The sequence below is a fragment of the Argiope bruennichi genome, chromosome 4 (genome assembly GCF_947563725.1).
Source record: "Argiope bruennichi chromosome 4, qqArgBrue1.1, whole genome shotgun sequence".
In the NCBI taxonomy this organism is placed as follows: domain Eukaryota; kingdom Metazoa; phylum Arthropoda; class Arachnida; order Araneae; family Araneidae; genus Argiope; species Argiope bruennichi.
The window spans coordinates 82,039,678-82,059,959 of NC_079154.1; the positions used below are offsets into that span (position 1 = coordinate 82,039,678).

Genomic DNA, 20,282 nt, shown 5'->3' on the forward strand with positions numbered 1-20,282 from the left:
TACTATATAGAATTGTTTAAAAACTATTTTACTTTTGCAAGAGAAAAAACTAAAAAAAAAAAATGTATTTCATGGAATTTAGAAAATTTTAATAAATAAGCATATTGTCAAATTAACAGCGACAAAATTATTTTGATTTAATCTCCTCCATAGGAGATCGTACTTCACACCAGCTGCGCATCTCCTCAAGGAAGTAACGAAATGTTTAAGAAAGTATGAGTTGTGCCATCTAGCGGCCACTGAATAGACTTGTTAATACCTAAATTACTATTCAAATTTCGTTTCCACTTCCCATTTAATTGCATATTTATTCACGTAAAAGATCTTTTTTTTTTAAAAAAATAATATCATAAACACATTTATGTTGCCAGCAGTAAAATTTTATCTTTGTTTTAAAAGATAATGAATGCTTTTCATGATGATGAATCATAATAATTATTTCATCTTAAATATAAATTTAAAAAAAAATGTTGATCTGAAGGTCTATTTTGAAATATCTCTGCACGATAATATTTCAGAGGGAACAGCAGCCTTTGTTGCTATACATTCCATGCTATTTACATTCAAATAAATATTTTCTGCATGATTCGCTCATCTTTATTTAATTTTTAAAATTTATTATTGATTATAGCAGTGATAATATGCTCAATGAAAATATATTTAATATCGTTGCAAAGAACAAATGGACAAGTGCAGTAACTAAAGTAATGAAAATTATAATATAAAATTAGTAATTAAAAACTTTTATAATTTAATAAAATTATGAATTCTTTTTACAGAAACAAAACTGGCATCACACTAATATGCTATTTTTTTTTTTAATTTTAAAGTGCGTAGAAATAGTTTTAGTACGATTACATGCTCCAAAATCATTCAGGAAAAAAAAATTAATATTTTGATTAATTTTTAATTAAAAATCTAATAGAATTTTGAAAAACTCTTTGCGAGACAGCTGTAATTCGAAAAGCCACTATTTATCAAATTTGGTAACTCTAAGTACCAAACCAGGTAAATGGTGAACTAAGAATTTACAAACTGGTATCTTTAGTTGATCCTGTACAATATATCTGGATTTCCGCATGACATATTATACTCTCAACAGATAATATAAATATCATGCTAAAATTCTATTAAAAAATCATATAACATATTTATCTAATAAAAAAATAAGCTTTATATTTAATGAAAGCAAATTCTAATAGCAAATAGCAGGACATTTGAAATAATTTGCTACATTTTTTGTACCAAATATTTTGATATCGATTAAATCTTCTTGATTTATTCTAAAAAATTTAAAAATATAAAATACTGGAATTAGTTATATTTTTAAAATAAACATCCCGTTCTCATTTAACTTTCAAATGAATATTGATATTCGGTTAGGAAAAAAGTTCTTTTTGTTTTTACTGTAACTATTAACATACATCTAATCCAGACCATTTTCAGGCATCTATAAGCAATGACGGAAACAGACAAATATATTGTAAATCAATATAAAGGCCGTATACCACACGCGGAACAGAACGCCTTTTCCGTGTTATTGTCGTATTCAAATGAGCAGTCGTTAGCCGCAGTAGTTGGATATAATAGGATAATTGTCCTCCAAAGATGACGTGGGTGTAGCTTTCGCCAAGGCTTGTGCTCCTTTGTTGATCCTTCGTGTGAATTGATTGATTGCTTAAAAATAAATGTGGCAATGTATTTGAAGCAAGTTTTGGTGTGCCAAGTTATTTGTTGCAGCATAAAAACAAACAAATAGCTTTTTTTTTTAGTTTGTAATTTTATAACATTATTTCAGAAATCATTCATTAGAGTCATCATGCTCACATGTTTTAAGTATCTCTAGCCAATTTCATTTTTAAATCCGTTGATGAAAAAGAACGTGACGTCATAATTTAGGCCAAAACATTGCCCATTTCAGATTTGTACTAAAAAATTATGGAATCTAATCATACTGCTTTAACACAAAAGTGTTCACTTTTTTCTTTCTTCTTTCAATTTTAATTAATTAAATTTAATCTAATACTTTCAATAAATTACACTGTACTTTTAATTTTAATTAATTAAAATTAATTTTAATTAATTTTTTTAATAATACTGACAATGAAACAAAAATTTATTTATTTTTGCCAATTAAATTTCTGTTTTAGTTGCTCACAGTTTTCTTGTTTATTAATTTTAGGAAATGAAATAATTTGTAATCAACACAAAGTAGGTGTGTGTAATATTATTCCATATTTATTCTCTGATATACTTGACTTAGATTAAAGTTTAAGACAAGTATGACCATGCTTTCTGCTAAAAGATGGTAATGTGTTATAAAATATATAATAATAAAACAATACTATATATATATATATTCATAACAATAAAAAATATATTGTAAAATGTTTATAAAAAATTCATTGAAACAACATTATGAATAATAACTAACCGAAACGAGATGTTTTTTTTCTTGTTAGAAAATTAAAAGGGATTCTGCGTCGGCCGGGAGTCGAACCCGGGTCAACTGCTTGGAAGGCAGCTATGCTAACCGTTATACCACCGACGCTCGCTTACTTTGAGAGAGAAACTTTTGAAACCATATAGAACTAGGTCAATGACCGCATCACGGGATTTTTTACTATTTTTCTGTCATGAAGTATAATCTCGTGATTCCATTTCCTCTTTCATTAGGTTTCACTTTGGGATTATTCATCTTCAAACTAAAGCTCATGACCTATTACTAATTCAGGTTTTATTTATTACACTGGTTTTGCGTCCTCCTTTGAAAATAATACTAAATGAGTTGAAATTAGTAATTAGCCATTCATAATATTGGCACATCAGTTTAAACAAAATCAATTATAAAATAATAAATTACAATAGATTACACAACGATTTTCCTATTTTACGATATTTGGATAAGTGATTAAAACTAAACAAAACTGGAAAAAATTTCATGTATTAAGAGAGTTAATAAAGCAAGAAAAGTATTTCATGCTAAGTATAGGAATAGAAAAGGTCGAATCACTTGAATGCCCTCAGAGTCATCCAGAACAAGGGCTTAAAGCTTATTTCATACGACAAAACAATAATTTATTGCCTTTCGCAATTTAATTCATTGCACAATTTGGTATAACAAAGACTCTAAAGGGTACATAAAAATGATAATTAATTAAAATATTTTTATCAAGTTAAGATTTCGTTCATAAAAATACTCATTAATAAATCTAAAAACAAAACGATTGCTACATAAATGTATAAATTACAACTAAATATGTGAATTACGAGAATGTATGAATTTTAATAATAATAATATGAGCATTATTTATTTATTTATTTCCGTGTAAATTGGACGATAGAATTAAAATATCTGAAGTGGTGAACCATTATTGATTAATGATAGATCTCACAAATTTTTTTCATTCTCGTGAAAGATTTTTTGACAGATATGATGAATATTCTCAAGACTAATATAATTTGCAGAGAATGAACAACATTTAAGCGAAATAAATTAATTTAAAATTAATATTTTAATTATGTGATCCTAAAAAGTAAAACTCGGCAACACATTTTGATTTTATTAAATAAATTAATGTAATCAATAATGTCTTTGAAAGACGAAACATTACATCGTCTGCGGCAAGTTTGGAAATATTATATGAATTAAATGAATAATAATAACAATGATAAACTCTGGAATGCTTCGTGTTCGCGATAAATTTCGAATCGTTTCTTACAAAATTTCTCTTTCAAATTATGACTAAAGTTACGTAATCGATCGGCTTATCTACAAGGAAGGTAAGATTCAAATCACCCAATTTTGTCTTGTATTATTGGACGTAAGAAAGTCTTAAAAAAAACATGGATAGTACTTACACGAACGATTACTTGCATTAAAAAAAATAAATAAGAGAGAGAGAGAGAGAGAGAGAGACATTTTTATTTTGTAAAATACAGTGAAGCAAAATCAGAGGCATGTATGCTTGCAGTTTCCGCAGACCTCTTAGTCCAACTGCACCCATAAATTGACTAAATACTCAAACTAAATACAATGATGTAGTAAAATCATATGGTGCCCGCGAAATAAATTTTATATAAAATAAATAATAATATTTGGATTATTTATATATTTATTGGATTATAATCATTCGAAATAAATTATCATATTTGGTTTGAAAAAGTGAATGGAAAATGTTACTATTTAGTCTTGGCGGTAGGATCACATCGAGGGAATTTTCACCTCTGAAAGAAGTACCGAAACTGCACCATCACTATGCGCAGTTTTGAAGGCTACATTTTTGTTAATTCCCACCTCCATCCGCCTCCTCTATGGAGCGATGATAAATGTGATCCCTGTCGATATTCCCACCCTTGCCATAATAATCAATGGATTTATTTGCAAGTGTTAATGGCGCACGAGGCATGATATCATTTTATCGCCCCCACATCACATTTCTTAAAAAAGTGGCGTAAGCTCATTAATGCTTTGACTCCATAGAGCTTTCTAAAAGTGGCTCCTGGAGGATCAATATCCTACTTGCTTCCCGGCCGCTACGCCAATACCTCCAAATTATTTATACAGAAAACTATCTTCCTGCTATTTTTCCTAAACATATATACAATTATTTTATAATTTTGTGAGTTGCAAGTGTAAAATAATATATTTTAAAAAATAATTTTATGGGCTATGTAGATGAAAATTACTCGATAGATTCAATTTATCATTATGGTAAAAAAAATTAAAAACTATATATATTTTTATAACATTTTTTACCCGTGGATTTTAATCAACCACTGAGTTAATACTGGTTCGTTACCTCAGAAAATTCAATGCTACAAAAATATTTATCAAAAAATTGCATCTTTAAAAAATGCTCCTTTATCCATAAGCAGCCTAAATTTTTAAATTTCGAAATCAGATATGGAATTTGTTGTTGTCAAACACTGAGAGATGTAAAACATTTTCTGAAATGTTTTTCAGAATCCTTATGCTTTATTATTTTTTTAGAAAGATAAAATTAATCATTCACACCATGCATCACCTCTATTGAAAAGTAAGCAAGGGAAACAGAATAATGCATTCTTAACATTACAACCATAAAACTAGTTTATAATAAATAATAAATTTGGCTGTGATAGTTATTCTAGTCCGGAGTTTGTCGGCTTGGCGACTTTTGAACAATACCAAATTTTTTTTTTTTTAAATTTAGTTTTTCACTTTTTGAAAACCGTGAAAATTAAATTTTTTGGAGATCTGCAGCGTTTACCGTCTTTTAAAAAATCCTTATCCTTTTTTAAAAAAAACTGTCTCTTGAATAACATTTTGGATAATTACCCACGTAAATTTTCTACAAAAAACAAACTCTAAAAAAAAATTATTAACAAAAATAATATTTTCTTATAAATACCTTGGGACATTCTAATCCTATTCTGTTTACTAATTAACACATTTTATCAAAAGAAAAAAAAACAGTAAAATTACTAAAAAAAATATTATTTTTTTATACAGTTATCTTGGGACGCATGTACGCTTTGCCCCTTCTCCGATTGCTGATAAAAAGTAAAGGAAAAACAATAAAACTAGTTAAAAAAAATATTATTTACTTGAATATTTAGTGACTGACAAATGCATGTCAAACGTAAAATTTAGGACAATTATTCATGGAGATATAAAAAGTCATGAGTTGCCAGTGACATAGAAAAAAACTCTCATTAATTCTCTTGGTAAAAAAAAAAAAAAAGGGAAAAAGGCTCGAGAAAAAAAAAAGAAGAAAAAAAGCTTGATAAGTGGGTGAGTTGAATTTGTAAACACTTTATTTATTTCATGTTCATAAAAATGGAATTTTGTTAGCGATTTTTCGGTCTTTCTTAGAAATTAAAGTTCTGAAATTATATATATACTTGTTGTATTTTTGATGACAGTGTATGATTTTAATATTTTCAGAACTCAAATATGAATGAATCAATTTTTTAAATGCATTTTCGGAGCTACTCAGTGCGTTTATCTAATAATGAATCTGAGAAAATAATAATAAATTATAAATTAGATACTAAAAAGTAAAAAAAAAGAAATTAAAATACAAACGTTGTATTTTAGTTCCTTAATGGAATACATTTTTTTTTCACCTTTGAAAAATATTGACAGTCAGATTTCGGATAAATTTACTTTAATTTGAAATTTCGACGGGCAAGGAATTTTATTTTAAATTTTTTTTCTTCTCATTTTTGTTAAATTACATCGCATGTAATACTAAATTTAATCCCCAAAAGTTTGAATATAATTTTTTTAGTTATAATGCTTTACTCTATTAATTTTACTCGATCTCAATTTTTCTGGCGTTTAATTTCGTTTATAGCTGATCTCAATAACGGTTTTTCTTTGAAATTAAGCTCTCCAAACATAGTAGCTTACATAAAAACGGACCCTCTGAAAAAAGAAAGAAAAATAATTCTGGAATGAGCAAATTAATTCTGTTGTGGATAACTCATGCAAAAAAAAAAAAAAAAATATTATTATCATCTTATTTCTATGAAAGAGTAGCATGTAAACAGATCAATGTACTGTATTTGATAAGCGACGGCCTTATTTGAAGTTATTTTTAAATTTTAAAAATTATAAATGCTTTAATTTTCAGATTATCAAACGGAATTAAGATAAGATTGGCTCAAAAATGTCTTTTTTTTTCCACATTTTTTTTCTTTATTCTCTTATCATAAGACATCATGCTTTTTCAACTTTTGTAAAATGCAAAAAGAAATTTTAAAAAGTTGAATTGAGGGACAGAGATATAACTAGACTTTGCACCTCTTTTTTAAAAATTATCTTTATAAGTTGGAGTGCAAAATTCAGATCTCACTATCATGTTGTTGTTGGTGGTTTCGATTCAATTTAGCCTAGCAAGTCTAATCAAGTCCATGGATCAAGAACCTATGTTCAGGGGCAATAAAGTTTGTTGGGATATCAGATGTTAATCTCTTGAAAAAAGGGGGAAGGGCTATTAAATCGTTTCATGCATATATTTGTGCATTTTATCATAAGAATCAGCATGTTTTAAAATAATTTAATTTATGGAAGTTTTAATCTTTGAAAATATATTTTATTAATGTTTCCGATTTATAAGTGCAACCATTAATAATCTATTAGCCTAAAAATATAATGAAAGTTTCGCTTTACACTGAAAAAAAAAGTACTGTGTGATGCTCAGTCTTATAATCTGTTTTGATTTTTTTATCGTAATTTATTATAAATGTAGATTAAAGGCGCCTTTTTTTAAAAAATTTAAATATCGTAGCATTTTTGCAAGGATTTTTTAAAAATATGTAGTTTAATCCTAGACATTAAGCAATTTAATTATCGAGATATTAGCGAAAGCAAATATTTAGAATGTTAAAAAAAAGATTTACCTCAAAATTTCAAAAAAAATCGAAAGAAAAAAAATCTTTTATCCCCTCCCCCACGTTTTTCTTCTTGGAGCCTCCGGCAGTGTCTATTCCTCTTTGCTTTTAAGCCATCTCTGCTTGTAATAAAAAAGACAGGGGAGGGCATAAGGAGGAGTGTAGCATCTCCTATTGAACAACGTGTTCCTTAGTAGCTAAGCATACAGAAATAGCATTTCAATCAGAATTATCCCAGGAGTTTCCAAGGATGGTTTTCAAGAATGGCTGGCTAAAGAAAAAAAACAGGATCCTCCCTCAGAAGCAATTTGTCCACAACGCGATTTGTTGCCAATGCGCTCATTAATCAATCCATTTTTGAATAATACTAGTTCAGAGCACAAACAAATAATGAATGATAAAACCCTTAGCTTCTATATTCCTTAGCCAATCCTACCGGAGGGCACATCAAATATGAGTGACAGAAACTTCCTGTATGATAATTGGTTCTTGCCATTCTCGTAGCATTTGAAATGGTGTAGTTTTGGCCAATCCCAATCGAGGACAAGGCTTACTTCCTACGGGAATGGCTGTACCATGACCGGTGTACCTCTTAGGACTCAACCATAGTTCTACGGTTGAATAGCTGTCATTGCCGCAGCGCTGCGATCAATTCTGTATGCTTTTAGGGTGGGGCTTGGTAACCACTTTGGGTTTGATTGATTATTCTTAGCTATGTTTTAACATCCACAAGTCCAGTAATGGGTCAATCGGAATTTTAAAATATATGTTCTAATAAAATCATTAAATGGTTTTCTCTTCTCCCCCCTACCAAATTATACTTTTCTTAAATTGGCGTAATGATTACTAAATTCAAATTCACAGCTTGTAAATAACCTGTGAAGTGAAGTTCAGTTATCAGTTCAAATTTTATGAATTCGACATTCTCTTATATTTAAATAATATTTTAAGTTCCGAGTCTAGCTTCGAAGTGATTAAAATCGAGTGCATAATTTGTATTGCCGTTAACTACTTGGTATCAACATCTAAAGTTTTTTTTTTTTGTTTTTGTTTTTTTTTTGTAATTTGGGTGTAACGATAATATACTAAAATGCATTCATTATTTTTTATTTATTGGATTCACGCAAGTATGATGGTTCGATTTGACAAACCGAAAGATAGTCAACAGTAGATAGTAGGTAGTAGTGATTTAAAATTTGATGTAAATCAACAATTTTAATGCTAAAATAATAACCAAAATGTGACATTTCTTGCTTTGGAAGGGCAGAAATTCAACAATTGGATTTGATCTGAAATTTGTCAGAAATTTATATTTTTGTTATTAATATTTCATACTACATTTAAACCAGGTAGCTTGTAGTGTTTTTCAGCCAGCGACTTTCAGATTTAGAACTTACAGATTTATCAATTATGTCGTTGTCAAATCTTTGAGGATTACAAGAGAAGAACTTTTATGTTTGTATATTCTATTTTGGGGAAAGTTAAAAAAAAAAGTAAAACAAAATTAATATATCTGACCTTAGACAAGATCTGGAAATTGATTAACATTCTACCAGATTTTTATTTTATTTAAAAAAAAATCATTAAATACGATTTTAAAATATTACCACGATGCAGGCATTTTTGAAAATCAATCATGCGATCCAGCCTTGCGTTTAGTATAATTCAGTCTTAATTCATTTCATGCAGCCTCATTTCATCAGTCTAATATTAGCATAACAAATGGTATTTAGTACATCTACTTAAAAAAATTACAGAGCATTTTCTGTTTTGTTCCGAGATAGAAACTGGACTTTATTTTTTTTTTTCCCGCATAAAAACGGTGTTCAGTTCCAGATGATATCAGAAGCACATGCTCGAGATAATATAACAACAACAACAGAAACATCAACCCGTTCTCCTTTCCTGACCTCTATTTCTTTTCCACGTGTGTTATTGTTTATAGTGCATGAGGGTGACTCTTCGCCAGGCGGAATTTTCGCTCGATGCGTCTAATTTCCTGTTTCTTTTTCATCAAAAAGTGTTTTTTTTAAGTAGATTCCATCATTTTCTAACTTCAGAGTTGAGTCGTTTCTTTAATTCGTTACGTTTTGGATATTACATTTCTCGTTTTCTTAATATTTCGCGGCCTAATGCAATAATCAAGAAAAACATTTTCATTATCGAATGGCATCGAATATAATTGTGGTTCAATAGCTAATTGCCAGTTTGTTAAAAGATAGAAATATATTTCTGATCGGAAAAATTCTTTAACCCCTTAATCAGCATGCCCCTTAATCATCATACAGGCACCGAATTATAGCTTTACAAACTTTATAAATTGAAATCAAATCAATCGTCGTCGAAGTTATAATTCGATACAAAAATCACACACATGTCAAATGCTATGTAGGACAGCACATTCACGAAACGGAATATGTTATCTAATTATATTATAAAAAAATTAAAACAGTTAAGAGGTTAAATGACGTAAGAGTTATATGTTATGCAGTTTGAGTCACAAATGAACTCCTGTGAATGTTATGATGTCTAAATTTTTATTCAGTCTCCCGGTCCTATTATTATTATTATTACTTGTAAAATATTCTTGAAATAATAACATTTTAAACAAAAAGTTTCACTCTCCTGTGACCAAAACTGACGGAGTTATGAAGCTCTGGATATTATTATTTTAAATCATTTCTGTGATCGTCTCGATGAATATCCTTCATTCAACGAACATCTTGAGAAGTGACTTAAAATAATGAATTATGAATAATGAAATTCAGAGCCTCAGTATTCGGTCAGTTTAGGTACAGAAAAGAAAACCTTTTATTGTTTAAATTGTTTAAGTATCAAGAATATAATTCATTAAATGCGATTAATTGGACCGGTGGACTTTACGAAAATGTAGACTTTGTAGGTTTTTTTTTTTCACTTGTGTGTTTATTGACTGAGTAAGCATGCATAATAACACCATAATTCGTTGTATGCTAGTTTAAGGTAATTTTCCATTTAGAAGCGTATATCCATTTCTAAAAGTTTAGAAATTAGTTATAGGGTCACGAATAAAGTTAGATTTTTGTATTAAAACATTACAGAATTTATCTGTTGGGTGTACTATGTAAGTCTGGCATGCTGGGTAACAATAACGATGCTTTATACACCAGAAAATTTGAAACATTGATAGCAAAAATACAATCGAAGCGTGTACTCAAAGAACAATACTTGTAAAACCTCGCGATGCACAAACAGATGGAAAAGCAATTCTGAGTGTAGTTAGAGTGTGGTCTTCGCAATGAACACTACTAACAGAGAATTCACTCCTCATATGTTCTTCGTCTTTTATGCTCACCCAATATGGTATTTTCTAAAAGTATTTTTGGATCTCGGCTTCTAAAAAAAGATAGAACAAAAATTCTTCCATTTTCCTGAACTATCATTTTTGTTGCCGAAATCACGAAATGGCCGCTAAGTTTTCCGCCAAGGTCAGGGGTCATTTCAGTGGTCGGGGTCAACCGTAATTTTTTTTCCCTGCTAGGATGCTAACTTTGCAAGAAAGCCATTTTAAAATGCATTAAGAACAGGGAACTGTTTTAGTAAACCATTTTTGCTAGAATGTTACTTCGCCTTAGTTCCCATTCATTTCAGTGTTAAGATATCTTTATAATGTCGATAATGCATCACCTAAAATCTCAGAAAAAAATTTAAGAACTAAATAAACTTCCCAGCATTTCATCCAAACTATTTTAAAAAGAGAAACTGGTCGAAACGTGCTATTATGACTGAGTTAGTAATTTAAATTTCAATCTTTTGTAATAATGAGAAAAAATACCACTATATATCCAAAAATGAGAACTGAATTTTCATTTATTTCTTCTATAAACCTCATGATGGACTATACAGAGTATCTCAAAAAAGTTGAAGTTAGCTTCAGATCAGAAAGTCTGTTAATCAAACAATATGTAGATTCTGAATTAGTCGAACGAATTCTGTGCTTTAATGAACGTTTACTTAGAGAAAGTGGAACAATCAGCATCCACAACAAACTTTAATAGAATAATGTTACACAAGTTCATCCAGTGAATGTAATGGTGAAAAGTGCAATAAGTTTCTCTAACGATGCTTTAATCCATAAGAAATACACAAAACAAAAGTAAGAAAGCACAGGCGAAACGTATAAAAACGCAGTCCTTGAGGAAGTCAAAAATACATATTCAAGCAATCAATTTTTATTGAACTACAGCAACAGTGTAGCTAGAGAGATAGCTCTGCTATCAACACTCCATAGAGAATTCATGCTCGTGTGTAGACCTCCCCTTAATTAGTCAGGATATAGACTTTTTTTAAGGATTTGTGTCTTAATAGAAATATCGTCAACATTCTCGCATTTTCTAAGATTTTTATCTTGTTGTCAAATCTCGAAATAGTCACCAAAATTTTCACCATGACCGGGAGTCCTTGACTTGGTATCCATTTTCCGTGGATTAAAAATATTTGTAAATCTTGATTACTTACTATGAGACTAACTGAGCAGGAAAAAAAATACAGCAAATTTGTAACAACAGATTTTTTAAAAAACTTTTTGTCCATGAAACGTACTAACAAAGAAAGCTCACTGCGCTCGTGCGTTGTTGGATTTGGAATGTTAATCCAGCCCTTTATGAAGGAACTGAAACTGAAAAGATTTTTCAACATAATTTAAATCTAAATATAACTAGGTCTTCTTGAGATAACAGCGTTATGAATTGTAAAGGGGAAAAAAAAGTATTCATTTTTATAACGGTAACGCGCATACCAATGCATTATAATTATAAATTGGCTACAGGAGAATATACTAAATCGTAGATTAGTTTGAGCCACGCAAAAATCCTTTGATTTCACAATTTTTTTATTGGGTTAGCTTTTAGCACTGTTTATACTAACTAATTTAACTGATCTTAAATAAATAAAAAAAATCACAACTTACAACTGAATTAGAAGAGACGAGAGCATTGTAATGAATTTAGACTGCTGGTGTTGGATTAAAAACGTACCCCAGATTTGTAAAAAAATCTTTTTAAGTTTCTTGTATTGTTCTGAATTCAAATTACGACTTATACTCAGAGAACTTTGAACCTATACTGAACTACTTTTTAAAGTCCACTTTCTTTCTTATTATCTATGATTTGTTTGTTCTTGATTCTGAAGTTAAATTGGCGCTGCATTTCAGCAACAGCATGTTAGTTAAATTGGAGCATGGTAGTAAGAAATTAAAGAATAATAACTTTTTTCATTCAACGTACTGGATATAATTCCTGATAGTATTAAAATTTCAGAGGAATTTGTTTATAAAATTCATACACACGCACGCACGCACACACACACAAGCCAAATTATATTTAATCAGGAAGCAAAAATTCATTACAACATTGGCAAAGAATATAAAAATATAAATAGAATCTACGGTCTTCGACTTTAAGCAGTGGAAGAATATCACACGATCAAATATTTGATGAGAAAATGAAAATGATTTGAGTTTCTTTGCTGAAATGAAAATTATTATTGATAATCAATTCATAAAAGAAGTGTTTTGAAATTTTTTTAAAAAATATGAAAAAAGAAATGGACGGCAATTAAATTGATATCATATGAAAAGGATTTTTAAAAAAATTTTGAGATGGTGTAAAAAATCTAATTAAGCGGTGAAAAAAAGGTGCACATTCCCATCCTTTGAATTATATTTGTTCCATATTTTATACCTTTGATTTAAATAGCCTCTTGACTAGGGAGCCAACACCCACATATTTCTCTTTGTTCTTATAAGAGAGATTTTCAAATTATTTAGAATTTTTACTAAAAGTTCCGCGCCTGTGTTTCAGAACATCCGGAAAAAAATGGGGGGAATAGACCAATTTCGGAAAATCACTTCACTTTAACATAAATTAAATTTTTATCTCCAGATTAAATCCATCATTACTCTCAAAAAGCTTAGAAGACTAAAAATATAGCTTAAAGGACATGTCTTACATGTCTTCCGGCTTTTGAAAGCAATATTTTAAGTTTAATAGTTTAAGAGCTTTATTCTTGAGATATTAGGTAAGTAGAGTTGTTTGAAGAGTCCTTGAACAGACTACAACTACTTGGCTGTGAGATATAGCTAAGTAGTTGTAGCCTTTAAGTAAAACGCATGCAATGTCAATAAATCAGGAATTCATCATCTTGCAGCTGGTTTAAATCAAATATTTTTGAGGTAGTAGGATCTGTCGAATAATAAAATATTTGTGAGTCTGAACATTTTTCTGTTCTTCGTCTGAAAATACATTCTTCGTCTGCTAAGAAATTTTTCTAAAATTTATTTATTTTAGTAAATTCTTTTTTTTTCCTTTAGAAATTCTTCTACTTCAAATTTTATTCCAATTCTAGTTTATTAATTTTACTTTTGATTTCCAATACATGCACATAAAATTCATTTTTAAACTTATATTTTATTGTTGATAAGTATAAAATTATCTTTGAAATTTTCCAGGTATACAGTATATTTTCAATTATTCGTGATTATCAACTCAAAATGTTGTTGGCGGAGGATATTATCATAAATAATATTAAATTTAATTTATTATTAATTTTCATTAATTTTTTATATTAATATTCATTAGTACATTATTTACTTTGATATTATTTACATTAATATTAATTTTTTGAAATCATTTAAGCCAGCCATTATTTAGTAAGTCATAATCATATGTAAATTTCTTATTGTAAATAAATTTTGGTCAAAAATATTTTCGAGTTGATTTGTCATTTTACAGATTATCTGTGGTTATTATTTTGTCCATTTTGCGAATTATCTGTAAAATTGGCCAATACTTGATTATCACAGCACCTAGTTCCTCAGATAATTTGGACCTATCTGTATTTACTTAAAGTATATGTTGTATTTGAAATTATTATTCTAAGCAATCTTTTTTATTAATTTTCAAATTTTTTTTGTAATATGAATTTTCAGAAAAAGTATAAATTGTATAAAGTATAAATTGTTGTTTTATTATTTTAAGCATCGTTAAATCGGAATTTAATGGTGAGAACTTCCTTTCTGTAATTTTTAAATTTGTAAATGATTTTGTTCTAACTATGTATCAAAATAAAAGAAAATTATATATTTTTAAAAGAAAAAAATAACGGTCAATCGATTTCACTAGATAATTTTTCACTTTATTCAGATTTTAATAAAATAATGTCATACGTCAAAAATTCAAGAAAAATTGTGCTTATTTTTTATGACATTTATACTTTCAAAGGATAGTTTTATATGAATTGAAGATATACCCGGCTTTATACCCAGAATTAAAATTCTTACATGTCTATGATATTTAATAAAAAACTTATTTTTGCATAAAATATTATTGTATGTAAAATATATCCTTCGTCTGAACGTTGTTTAAAGTTAAAATGAGAAAACTCAAGCCAGAAGATCAATCTTCAATAACTAACTACATCCATATCAAAAAACCGTATCAATAGTTGTTTCTTTTATAAATTGTTAATCATTTGCCTTTAAACGTTTTTCGTGTTCTTCCAGAATGCTGCTATTGTGTTCTGAAAACAATTTTTTTATATCCATTTCCTTCAACAACAAAAAATATTATTACAAATGTTGTAATCATCTTTCAAAATCAATGAAATATTGCCAAAATATTTTAAAAAATAAAACAGTAATATAAAAAAATAAAATCAGAATAGTTCAATAAGTTCATTTCCCAGCAACGAAACATCTAAAAAGCTCATTATTTGAAAATCGTTTGCATCATTATTTATTCAATTTTGGAAAAGAATAAAATTGAAGGGAAAAAAAAAAACTGTATAGAAATCAAATTAGTATACCTGTAAAGGTAAAACTTTGAATTTTTATTTTTACATCATCTTAATAAAATTATTTATTCCGAAATAACCACGACAGAATCCCTGCTAATTTTTAACCAATAATTAACCAATAAATAAATTATGCTTTTTGAAAAGCTGATAATTTTCTTTATCTTGTCTTAACATAATGTGAAAATTTGGATTGAATTAGGTCCAGTTGTTCAGGAAGAAATGTGAAGCATACATACATATATTCATTCATACATCACCAGAATGCTTTTTATTTATATTCAGATAAGTAAAGCTCATTGTGATACGATATTATCAGTGAAAGAAAAGTATGTTTATTTACTTCCTCTTAAAAATTAATTCCTCTATCCATTCATTCACATGTTTCCACAATGTTTTTACTTGAATGAGATAGAATGGGTCTAAAGCAATTGAAAGTATATTTACGATTGTGTTTGACCTTGGGGGGAAAAAACCGAAACATGGCATGTATAGGCAGTTATGAAAAAGATTGCACAACAGCATTTGTTCAGGCGCGGTTTCTGCGTAGTACTTAGACGGCAAACGATTTATTTAATGTTGTTCGTTTTCAATATCGTGTGGGATGATCTTTTTAAACTTATGAACGCGGAAGCTTTTTCTCTTCAAATATTTCCGCCTACGTAACGGTTAACAAAATGTAGGTTTTAACCACAATGACAGAGTGAAAACTTAAAAAAACATGCTATGTCATGATTTTATCCGTGCTATTGTGTTTATAATTTACGGGTGTCATATCGCTTGTTCATTGTTTGTCGCTTATTACAAAGAAATATTTTCCTTTAAAGATTAAATAACTATATCATTTACGAAAAGCAATCTATTAATCTTTTTTTAAGTACTGTAAATGCTATTACGAAAGAATTGTTTTCTTGTTTACAAAATATCGAATTGTAAAAGCATTTTCAAAGTTTCCACATTTCAAAACGCCTTAAGTTGGAAAAGATAAATCTGAAGCCTGTCCACCTGTAAAGTCCAATAAAGAGAAAGTTAGATAATATTTATTATGAAAAAACCTCTGCACCAAATTTGAAGAATTCTGTCAAATTACGAATGGAATCTGTAAATTTATCTTGTCCATACATCTGTGTACTCAAACAAATGAATGAAATTTGACATCCATCGGGTTGATGCAAATTCCATAATAAAGATAGTATTACAGGAATTTTTATCTTCATCTAATTATAGACAAAATCCATCCAAGGATTAGCAGTCTGTCTATCTGGGCGTGAGTGCATGAAAGCGATAATTTAAAAATACAACAATCTAGATGCTTTAATTTTAGTATGTGACTTTTACACAAAAATCATAATTTTGAACCATACTAATCCACTGACAAAGGTGCTATTCAAAAATACATACTATATAACGAAGCTAGGAATAAAGCTTTTCCATTCTATAGAAAGTTGCGAGAAAATCTGGGTGAAAGAATTCTCATTAGTTTATTACCTTATTACTTTCTCGTATACGTAATATAGAGAAAGTGTAGTAATTGTCAAAAAATTCTTACTTCAGAATTTGACGAATCTGCACATTTTAGACCTTCCTGAGTTCGAAAAACACATTTTTGGAAAATGTCTATCTGTCTATCTGCGACAAAGATAAATCAAAAATGCTTTGAACTAGACGGTTAAAATTTGGTTATGGTCTTAACACCGCGTTTGGAGATTTCTATCAAATTTTGTGTAAAAATTTTTCTGAGAGAGGCTGTCTATCTGGTTTTTCGAATATAAGTTAACACGATAATTACAAAACGAAGAGTGCTAGATAGATAAAATTTGGCTAACAGATTTAATATCTATAGAGTAGACACCTGTCAGGTATGTGTTGATTCTTGTCAAATTTTGGGCCAAATCCTACAACGGATTGAATGTCTGTCGGTATGTATTTTAAGAAACATGTAAACGCAATAATTCAAAGAAGCAGTGACAAATACATTAAATTAGGTATGGGATTTCTAACTACAAGTGTCATTTTGTGCCAAATTTTTGTTTCAATTGGTTGAGAAAAACGTGTCTAAAACACAAATTGGATTTTTGGATACTATTAACGCATGTGAGGGATTAATCGCCAAATAACTCGTCAAGGAGAACTAAATAGATCAGTAAAAATGCTAAATTCTCGCCAAAAGTTAATACTTCGTACCTGTTGTACACCATTGCCATGTTAGCTGTTCTCTGGCATGATAGGTTTATTAGAGATTATGCTGGAACGTTTGGGGGAGACCATTTATGCTAGTATGAACTTGAGTTAACATTAATTAAACTAAAGTTGAGTTCTTAATAGAAAGCTGTTCCTTCATTTTAGGTGATGTTTTTTGTTGAGATATGGACTGAAATGAACCTCACCTGATTGTATTTGATGGGCTAATTTTTAGTATCTCTCCTCATTCTTTGCAATTCCCATTCCATCTGCGTGTACTCATGAAACTACGGTAGACTCATTTCATTAAAACGATACCAGCTGTTCGTGCGCAACGAGAAACTTCTTGACAACCTTTAAAAAAACCGCTTCCGAAACCGCATAGTTATTAATGTTTCCGGGTCTTGTTTTTTCTTCCTGTGGTTTTTCCAGAACGATGACCATTGTTCCGCAAATTCTTTTAAATAATTGTACAGATGTTTTCTTTTACTGGGCAGATATAGCTGTTATATTTATTTTAAATAATTATATTTCCTACTTTGTATTCTGTGATTTTTATTTTCTCGTACAGAGAACATGTTTTTGTTACCAAAATGATGTAAAATGATTACGTATTAAATTTGGAAAAAAAAAACATTCATCGGTTTATCTCTCTGTCATCATATGAAGTGGACATGGAAATTCAGAAAAACTCTAATTTTAGTTTGTGATTTTTACACCATTATTATAAATCAGTTTTGATTTTCGGACCATATCGACCAAGGGAGGAGATGCTATATCATGATTAAACCCGTTTATCACCACTATGCTACGCAAATGTTTAATATTGAAGCTGTGGGAGGAAGTCAAGACAGAACAGTCCTGTTAGTTGCAGTGTCTTGACATATCCAGATTTCTAAATGTGATCTTGTCAATTAAATTATACATCTTTTATTAGTAATTATTGTCTCAGTTGATCAATGGGATTAAATTCAAAATGCTTACTGAGTTCTTTTCACTATGCGTATACTAATACGAAGTTAAACGTATCATAGCGTGCACATGAGACTCCATGAGAGAACGCTCCCTCAATTTGTAAAACTACGCTCTTTTTCCTAACGATTCCATTTCGATATGACCGAATATTCAAATGACCTGTATTTAGGTTTTTTGGATTGTTTTATAATAACTATTGAGACAAGAATTGCCATTAACCTAATTTTTTTAGATAATTCTTAGATTAATTGGTTTACACATTTTTTTCGGCGAGGTCAGTTCATTTATTTAGGATTTAAATTATTAAATATTTTTGAAAATCGATTTCGAATTTTTTTAATCACCACCATATATTTATTTATAAGTGCTTGCTTACTAAAAAAAGATTTAATGCTTAATCTTTAACTAAATTATGTATTGTATCAACAAAATAAGATTATCTGTAAGAAAAGTTAATGATTGTACAGTTGCTTTCTTTGGTTGGAAAAATCAATTTTGCTAAATCTTAGAAGAATAAAATTTTGTTAGTTAGTAACACTATAAATAAAGTTTAATACTTTAACAGTATACCTCTATCTATAGAATTTATGTGATTTCATGTAATTTGTATAGATAGAAATGTTCTAAAAACTATTTCTGCATTTTCTGCCACATCAACATTTTCTCGCAAGTCATATAGTGCGGTTTGTGGAAAAAAAAATCAAATATGCATTTTAGACGTCTTCCTTTTCATCAGTTTGCATCCACAATTTGATATAGATATACAAAGTTTTATTTTTTTTTTACTTATTATGTTGCTGAGTTATCTATCATATCCGCACACAAACATGTAATTTTTGATGAATTTTAGCTGATATTAGTCTAGAACTTACAGCTTTGTTGAGTAAAGATCATGTATTAAAATTTGCCTATCTAACTTGGAGCATTTTTTTCTTCTTTTAGTGTTTCATCGCTTTCACATCGCGCGAGTAAACAGATATTGATATACTGAGGGATTTGTTTTAAAATTTGATACAAAATCATATTTCATTTTATCCTAATCCCCAGGAAGGCAAAAAAAAAAAAAAAAAAAAAAATGTTAACAAACAAAAATGTGTCTTTTAAAGATTCATAAAAAATCTTCAGGTCAAATTTTTTGAAGATCTTTTTCGACTAATCAGTTTTATTTAACTGATCTGACTCAAAATGTTATCTAATATTGGAAGCAATTATGAAAAATGAGAACCATCTTCAAAATATATATTATATTTTGAAATATAGTTGTGTTCTCAAAATATTAAAGAAAATTCTTAATAGCTCATTTTTTATGCAATAAATATTTTATTGCATAAAAAACAAGCAAGTTGTTTTATATAAAAGTTTTAATTACAGTTGTATAATAGACGGCATTAATTCAGTTTTAGAATAGTAATCAATGTTCTGTTTGCAATTGTAAATCAAAATCCACAAAATTGTATTATTTTATATTGTATATTTAATTTTATTTGAAACTCTATTTGCTTGTCATTTTCTCATACAGAAACTGAGTATCTTTCATGCATTTTTTAAAGATATATTTTTACTTTAAAGTTTTCGAATCACATTCGAGCTAATGATTTGGTTTTATATATTTTTCTTTCAGAATTTCGAAAATATTATACTTTTCTTTGAGTTTTGAAATTTGAGAAATTTGTGCGATGTGACAACCAGTTGCTTAACGGATTGCTTTTTAATTTAAATAATTTTCAGCAATTTTTACCTTGCACTATGGTGTTGTTCTGTACATATCAGTGGTATGCAAAAAACGAAAGGTATTTTGCGAATTAAAACAGTTATACTTCGCCATAAATTTTTAAAATTTGACTCCTCATGTCTGCGATTTTGTAAAAATTTAGTTTAAATTCTAATTTACAGATATTATGAAAATGATATAAAAA

General features: G+C 28.8%; 1 non-coding gene across 1 annotated transcript; it reads right to left on the minus strand.

Moving 5' to 3' along the window:
* Positions 1-2,479: 2,479 nt before the first annotated feature.
* On the minus strand, positions 2,480-2,551 carry Trnag-ucc (transfer RNA glycine (anticodon UCC)). Its single transcript has one exon. It is a non-coding gene; the product is annotated as a tRNA-Gly (tRNA).
* Between the last annotated feature and the right edge of the window lie 17,731 nt (positions 2,552-20,282).